Here is a 9,105-nt window from a genome sequence, read left to right on the forward strand (position 1 = left end):
TAGGTTAAGAAACATGAAGCTTGTGTTCGGTTCATTATGTTCCAGGGTGTAAGAATGGTGTCTGAACAAATTTCATACTGCTAAAATTTTCTCATGTGTTTCCAGGTTCATTTATCCATTGTAAATTTCAAATAATTAATGCTAGTATGCCTATTCGTTTGAACGACTACAGCAAAAATAATTAACAATCAACACATGCTTTCAGCATGCATATAACTTTATATTCAGATTTTGTGAATATCAAAAGAAACGTGGAAACTACTATACTAATCATTGTGCAAAGTGCAGAAAACGACTTGCGTTTGTAAACTTGCTTTTCCGTAACGGTAAAATATTTGTATAAAAAATAGGAAATTAATAACGAGTTCATAAGCATACATGTAAAACCAGAGAACAAAGTGCAGTAGGCCTGCAATGGTCACGAGTCACTTTTACTAAAAAAATTTAAGCTGAACACATATACAATTTCATACCCTTTCAATTTCCAGCTAATATAGCGGACATTATTTACTGGTCAACTGATTGTGTCTAATAACACCACCAAGCCCAGCAAATATGTTGGTGGCTTTTGTTTTTTTGATGTTTATTAAATTGTAAGAATCTTTTATCAACCACTGCACTGTCCGTTGCTTGGTTGTGTATGCAGTTAAAGAAGAAACACATGTTGGCTATTATTTGAGCAATGATTGTATACAGAATTAATTGAAGACAATCACAAAGACGAATTACTGGCTTTACTCATGGATCAGTTAAAAGTAACATTTCCGATAATGTTTATTTTGGCATAACACTTCAAGAACCTGGTGAAATTGTTTAATTTCAGAAGCTACGCCCTGATCGTGTTATATTCAAATTCATACGCAATCTCTTCCCCAAAATGATAATAATTTTTTATACACTATTTCACGTACTTTGAACAAAAAAATATTTTTCCCAGTACGAGAAAAATACACATACATTTCAAATTTCAGGAACCATGCCACGATCGTATTATTGAATTCATGCGCGATCTCTTCCCCAAAATATTTTTATACACACTATTTCAAATAATTGGAACAAAAAATATTTTTTCATGTGCGAATGAATATACGAAATTTTGGGAGCCATGCCACAACATATCCAAATTCATGTTATCGCAGGGCACGTTATGGCAAGGTCACACTGTACTCAACAAAATTAAATTTATGTTGCAGCAGTGATTATTCCAGGAAGTGTAAGGCTTCCAAGATGGTGAGCATGGTTCTGGGTTAGCTTGGTAAGAATAATTTTTATTAGTGATAGCTACATTTTCTTTGAGGCATCTTGATGAAACCCATATGACAGGAGACATAACAATATAATTATCAAACGAACTGTGCTGGCAGCCAAGCTGAAGTAAAAATCAGCACCATTTTTCATTTAAAAGTAAATACATCATTTTAAAAGTATTTTTGTGAAAATCTGATGTCACAGTCACAATGACATTCCATTCCATGCATGGAGGTCAGAATCAAAGCTCAAATACATATTGTAAGAAGTGAAATTCCCTTGTCCATACAATGATTCATTCAAGTCAAATTGCAGATACGACTAAATAGATGCCATGGTGGTTATATTTGAGTACATGTAAGTACCATTTGCACTTGGGACTAACTAAAAGTTGTAAGAAACATTTAAAAAGAAAACATCATTTAAATGTGACCATCCATTCAAGAGTAGTAGGAATCATAAGAATAATAAGATGGCTACCAGGTCATATCAACTCCATTTTTCATTTAGAACCAGCTATATATATTTAGGAATGTTCAATATGCCCATCATCAGCACTATTTTCATTTAAGACATACTACATACAATAGGAAATGTTGTACTCAAAAAACCCTGTCAAGGCCACCATATGTTCAGTGGGAGTACTGATATCAAGATTTCAACATGTCAAACATGGATGAAAGTTAGATCAACACCATCTAGGACCAATTTTGTATCTACCATGGCAGCTATACCTGATGTCAAATCTGCACCATTTTCATTCCAAACTAATCAGACCTCTGGACGAAAGTCAGTGCCAAGATCAATGACTTTGCTACAAGTCATTTAGGAGGAATAGCAGCAACATACAAAATAACTAACAGATAAAGGCAGAATGACAGCAGATATTGGACAATGGGCAAAAGACAATACATTATCCCACAAGCTCTTCTGATCTCAAAACAGCAGACCAATGGAAAAATGAAGATCTTTACAAATGATGTAAGGACTTTACTTTGGTGCAACTTTTTGTCCTTTTCAATGTGTAATATCTTTTCTTCCATGTTCATCCACCGTAGAACCTAAGAGATTTGTATTTAGCTGCAAATCCACCTGAAGAAAGAGAGGAGAGAAGAAAAAAAAATCAAAAATCAAAGCTTGATTAATTACTTCATTCTGATCTGAGCTGGGGAAAAACTATGAATTCCAGAACAAATATCACAGATCAGTTAATTATGGTTATATTATCACGTAAAATTTTTACAACTTTGGGAATGGGGCAAGGATCCATAATTTGGGGAACAAATATAAAAATTGGAAACTTTTTTCCCCTCAGTATACTGCTTATATTGGAAGCTCTGCCTGATGATGAAATTTTTTTCATTAGAAATGGTACTGAATATTAACCTCTGAGAATCACAAAAAGCAATCCAGTCAAGATATATAAACATGAAACATTAAAGCATTTAACAATCTGAAGAACACCAATTTTAAGATATTTAAAAAATATTACTTTAAAATAAAGAAAACAAAAGATGGTTAAAACAAACCATAATTCACTATAAATGCAATTATGATAATGCTAAACTGATAACTGTTAGGACGTAAAAGAAACTTGTGTTCCTCAATTAGTGGAAGTAAATTTATTAACAGTACGTTTTTTCAACAGTTTTCTTAAAAAATTTCAATATGATTGGAACTAGCGAAGAAACTGTACATGTTTTTCAGATATCTCAGCTGGACTCGGATGATTTAAAAAACACAAGATATGTCAGCAGCAATGGCATCTTATCAGATGTAAGTGAAGTTAGTTGCTGTCAAACGCTAACAACAGAACTATCAAATTTGCTGGAATCTGCCTCACAACAAAGTCGTAAAGAACAGAATAAAATTTGTGGCTCATCAAATTCCACATCCTGATGTCCTGGACCATTTTTTACAATGGACAAATTCAATTTTCCAAGTGCTAATCTGGGATAAGGGTACATTATTCCTCTTGTAAAACAAGTCGAGCAAGCATTAATTTTAATCACTTTAAACATCTTTATCTGGCTATTCATGTTCTCCAGGCATACTGAACACTTCAATCTTACTCCCTCCATTTATTCATTCATATCATATATCATGGTCACGCATACCGTAAGTGGCCATTAATAACTGCTGCATGCTTGACTGCATCTCATCTAAGTGACCAAATCATTAACCAATCAAAACACTTCAGAATAAACAAATATCGCATGATTATTTATCAGTGTATAAATAACCCCGTTACATTGTATTTCCTCGACTCTGATACCTGAAGATCACCTTCTGATTTCAATCCAGTGAGTCAATGCAATTAAATTAATTAAAGGCGCTTCACTAACATACATGTTGGTTTCCTTTATGCACTGATTATATGACAGTAATTATTCCTTAATTTGTCATTAATTATACAGAGGATCAACTTCCATGTCCAATACTGAGTTTAAACAACAACAAAATCTGCTAATTAAGGAGAAGTGCGTTTACATTTAACACCAAAATGAATGCTATGATCACTTTGGAATTAGCTGTCAAATGAGGTTATCTTTCAATCTGAATAAAAAAAAATGCTTACTAATTATTTCTGCAAAGGTCTTGAGAAGATTCAGAAAATGAAAATTTACAGAAAAATGGAGGGGAAAAGATGTAAGTTTGTCATTTAGTCTCTTCCTATTTCTCCGAAGCAATATAAGCCAGACTTGGTGGAAGCCAAAAATGTCATATATGAGAGACTGAAATTTTCTGCCACATTGGGTTGACAATTTTCTGTGAACTGAACATACTGACCCTGAAGGAAAGATATTTTGAAGTTATTGCAAACAATAGTCCAAACTGGCATGTACTGTATATTCAAGCAGTAATTGTCTATGGAATTCATAAATTCAGGAGTTAATCAAGCAAGTCTCAATAGTTTTGAACCTCATAAAATCTGTGCAACACAGTATATACATGACACTAGCCAGAATGTGCAGAAAATTCCTGAAGACAGAGTTGCTGACATTCCATTACGAACATTGTCGCAGGCCATGGGCAATAATCTACTATGCTCCTCCATCAAATTCACTGCATGTGCTGAGATTTCCAAGTTTTTCAAGATTACACAAAAACAAGAATACAACATCAGCCACACAATGTAAAAATCTCCTACACATCAATGAAAGTGCCATTTTATTGATTGATGAGTGACTTTTTTGTGAATAAAAACTGTAATTGGTTCATTCAAACAGCATGAAGGGTCATGCTGAGCCACAATGGTGAGAAAGATTTACTTCTGCTTGGAGTGACTGGCTAAGCAGGTTTACATATGCTTGCAAGAAACTATAAAAAATCCACACAGGAGGCCACTGGTGATAAAGGTGTATAGCAGAAAATCACCCAGTGCTTGAGACAATGCACTAGAAATGGCCAATCAAAAACTAAATAAAAATGAAATGAAACAAATGACAGCTGACCTTTACAAATCCTACACCCTAGTCCAGAGTGAAAAAACCATTTTCTGATATGGAAATGCTTTGTGCACTCAAGGAGAAGAATTTTGTTTAACTTGGTGCTCATTACAATAAGAGACTCTAGACAAAAGACTTTGTTCCCTCAATTAATCATGTTTTGGGAGAAGAAGTTGGGAAAATCTGAATTCCAGTAAATTTCTTTTCATTCTTGCTTACGGAATTACTGTAGCTACCATAATGGAGCAAGAAATAGTGTACATAAGAATATCATAATAATGAAAAACTACAAAATGAGTCCCTTTGAAGAAACAAATATGTTATACATTATTTCTCAATGGATTACAGTACATACATCTTACTGAATCATAGCAAGATAATGAAAAATGGAACAAGAGAAAAGGTTGGTGGGAAATGTCAAATTTCTGAAAATAAATATTTGATTAGCCTTGACCTTACAGGCAACTGATGTGCTTTCACTTAGGCTATGCCGTTCTCCTTCTCTGCTTTAATCTTTTCCATCCTCTCCACATCCCGGTACTTTTCAGTTAGGGCTATTTGATCCTGTAGCATTTGTAAATTTTGCATTTTCTGCTCTTGTCTGTCTAAATCGCGGTAGACACCTTCTCTCATTCTCTAGAAAAATGGAGTTAGCACAAATATTATTAAAAATTATGCTGTATTATTTACAATGTTAAAATCAGTTGACCTGGGACAGATTTAATTGACAAATTATGAGGCACCATCACAATTCTAAGCTGCTCAACCTTTATAAAATAAGTTCTAGAATTTTTTGCTAAATCTCTGAATGCATGAACCATTAAGACTTTTTTGAATGAACTTTAACCAAGATACTGAATTTGTTTACAACTGATAAACTTTAATTACTACTGAAATTTTTAATGAAATGATATATTAAATCTCAAGACAATAGTACTGGTGTAAACTTAAATAAAAATGACGTACATTGTCAAAAACTCTATGAACGTAAATATCACGTTAATGCAAAGCTATTACCATTAAGCTCATTATTATTTTCTAATTTTATGGAAGACATTTTTTACGTTTGTAGTGTTTGTTTTATTTTCTTCTTCATCTGATAAGAATCTTTAAGAATTTCTAGTTGTGTTTTTTCTTAAAACTATAATTTGGCTGTTTGCATCATTAAAAAATATGTTTTGCAAACATCATACTGTACTTACAAATACAATATAGTCAAGGTATGTCAATAAATACGAAATGTTACCTATCCACTTATGGAATGAAAATATCTGAGTTCCTTGGGTCCTGAAATGTTTTCAGCTTATCTAGATATGTTACTGAATTTTTCTATAGAAAATATGACCTAGAAATATAAGAGACATGAGATTTTCATATCATATGGGAAAAAAGAGTTCTTGGGTGTGCTAAACAGCAATTACAATTTAGAACAAAATACCGGTAGTCATCCTACTAAACATTCTTCAAATGGGTGCAAAACTGAATCAATTAGATTTGAAGAAGGCTGATATTATCTCTTTATCCCATATGAATAAAAATAAGTGTCAAAGAAAAGTAAAATAGAATCAAAGAAAGACAAAGACCATGCTAAATAAGTGCTATTCTAAGAACTTGCATGACACTTGTTTCTTGCAGCCATCCAAAAAAGCATAGATCAACAAGTTGTTCTTTGCCAATGTTTATATTATTTTATTACGTGACTGACAATGGCAGAAAAGAATCATCAAACTGCAAGTTAAAGGTGGTAGGTCTAAACACATGTTTGCAGTTTGCGTACAACTTTAATAGTCACCGAAATGGTAGATGGTCAATAAGACTCATCAGTGAGGTACTGCTATAAGCAGTTTTTGAAAGCATACAATGCAATAGATCGCTACATATGGAATTAAACTTGCTATAAAAAGACAAGTAAAAACAAATATTAAATTAATTAGTTCTGAGCCACCTTAAATATAACAATTCTATGCAACGAATTCTGCCATTGTATGGTTATTCTTTTCCATTGCCTGTAAATAGTGTAATGTCTGAAAACAAGACCATTCTGTTGTGTTTTTATATTAATACAATTTTGTGCTTTGTCTTAGATTTCATCTAATCTTGCTGAATGTTATCCTGTTAATGTCATATTTCAGTGATAGGCAGAGAAATAATTTTTCTCTTCTTATGTTTTTTAACCATGGAAATCCTCATTGGGATTGTTTTATTTTGATACCGTTTCAAAACCTGAATTCACATACATGCTTGTGCACCACACATATTATGTCCCATAATCTAACGACCTCAAAACTACCATAATTTCTTGACCAATAATTCAAGTAAGTTTTTACATCAAATGACCTTTTGAGGAAACCTCATCCTATTTCCTAGATGGTGATTACACAAACATGGCATGTTTTATATTACCAACCAAAAACATCCAATGATAGTTGTTACAAGTAGTATTATTCTGTATTCTGTAATGCAAAGAAAACTAACCACAAAAAAAAGACTAAATTCAAAATGACATATGTAGAACTGACAGACACATGGCTTTCATTCTGTGATTGATAAGAATCATGGCGTTTTCTGCATTAATATCCTTTCACTCATTTGACACAAAAATGATTTTTGCAGATACTGTGCCATGTACTTATCATTGTTAGACCAACATGTTGTCTCAGCTTTTTTTTCTTCTGACTTTGGAGACTTGGTATGTGGATGGTAACTAAAACCCTCTTCTTTTGACCCTTGGCATTAAATCCTTCAGAGTACTCATTTTTTTTTAGTAATAATCCCTGTCAGAACAGAACACCTATGTATACATCTATTATTGGTCTTATTTTTAAATTGCTGATGGTTGCGTGGAAAGCAGCATCGCCCCAAGAAAAGAATGTCTGGAAACTATCTAGTGAGGACTATATCACTAGGAACTGACTAATGCTTGGATGGAACTGTGGTTAGGTGTGGCCATCATGACAGAATTTTGAGAGACAGTGAAAAAGACAGACGTGTTGGAAATGAAAACTGTAAAGATATACTAAATAATAAGAATAATACATACATACATAATGAATTAAGTGACTTAGTTTTGTGCATTTTTTTTATATCCCTTTTTACAAAATGTATTTATCGTTCTCTCGATCACGAATTTCCAACACATCTGTCATTCTCCATCTCTCAAGCTGAAGCTATGGGCTCCGAAACGTGCGATTTTTGCGAAGTTTATCATTGTGGACACTTCTGTGCTCATGTGAAAACCGGTGACAAGAGCAATATGGACAATATTTTCAACTCTATGGTGCATCCCTTCTTGAATTACAGAACTGCGGTAGATGCAAATGTAAGTTTTTTACTTACCATTAACTCGATTCAACTTTAGGAATCCTGTTCCATGCAAGACTTATACATTGTCTTCTTCACTGCACAACACATCGTATACATGCATCTCTATTTTCAAAATAGGCATGCTATGCGGCACTAACGTCAACGCCGAAATATAATTGGCTCAAAAGGTTATTCTTATTATCATAGGAGCACGAAGTGTCCACAATGATAAACTTCGCGAAAATCGCACGTTTCGGAGCACGTAACTTGTTTGGTACAATGCAGAAAAGTCAATATGGCTTGATGGATAGAAAAATATCTCAGAAGTAAAACAAGCCACATAGTATGGTCGTGTGCCTTTAAAGACGGAAATAGCAGAAGGAAATCGATGGCCATGGGTGGAGCGAAGTATTTGGAAGTTCCGTACCTTCTCTCATAAATTATGATAGAGAGGGTCCTATGTCAGAACGGGTCATGGGGGTAATCTAAGGTATTTTTTCTTTCACTCTGCGTAATTTTTTCCTTCAGATGATTGTTTTTTTTTTTCTTAACATCAAGCTCGCGTCGAGCACCTGTGCAATAACCTTGAGACGAGAGCATGGTAAGTACAGAAAAGTATATATCGACGAAACATCATTATTACCCGTCGATCATAATTCTGCTTCCAATGTACATAGCTAATAATTGAAATGGTAAATACAATTGAACCACCAAACACTGCTTTTGAGGTTAAAGACATTTCGTTGACATTCCTGCAGTCTTGCAAACGTGCTTGTTTTGTGCCGGTGTTTCCCTTGAAATTTTCCAAGGAAAAGATTATCTCAAGGGAAGTAACTGTATAACACGCAGTAATACGGTGTCACACCACAATCAATGCAATCTACGATCAACAGTTAGAGGAAATTGTTGGTTGAGCAAGTGTTGTACATGTCTTATATATTTATAAAAAATCTATAAATTAAATAATGCTTGTGTCTGTCTCTTCCTTGTTTAGAATACGGATATACATATTCTGGGTGGCAATATCTACCCAAATACACTCAAATACTACCCAAATACGGCCAAAACACTGCCCAAATACTGTCCAGAAACAAGCACGTGATGT

At 33.8% G+C, this 9,105-nt stretch overlaps 1 long non-coding RNA gene across 1 annotated transcript; it reads right to left on the minus strand.

The window, feature by feature from the left end:
* Positions 1 to 720: 720 nt before the first annotated feature.
* On the minus strand, positions 721 to 8,800 carry LOC149804745 (uncharacterized). Its single transcript, XR_016416541.1, has 3 exons — positions 8,644 to 8,800; positions 5,157 to 5,333; positions 721 to 2,340 (listed from the first exon to the last, which is right to left on the minus strand). It is a non-coding gene; the product is annotated as an uncharacterized LOC149804745 (long non-coding RNA).
* Between the last annotated feature and the right edge of the window lie 305 nt (positions 8,801 to 9,105).

The sequence above is a fragment of the Sinohyriopsis cumingii genome, chromosome 2 (genome assembly GCF_028554795.1).
Source record: "Sinohyriopsis cumingii isolate HCF-2022 chromosome 2, ASM2855479v2, whole genome shotgun sequence".
In the NCBI taxonomy this organism is placed as follows: domain Eukaryota; kingdom Metazoa; phylum Mollusca; class Bivalvia; order Unionida; family Unionidae; genus Sinohyriopsis; species Sinohyriopsis cumingii.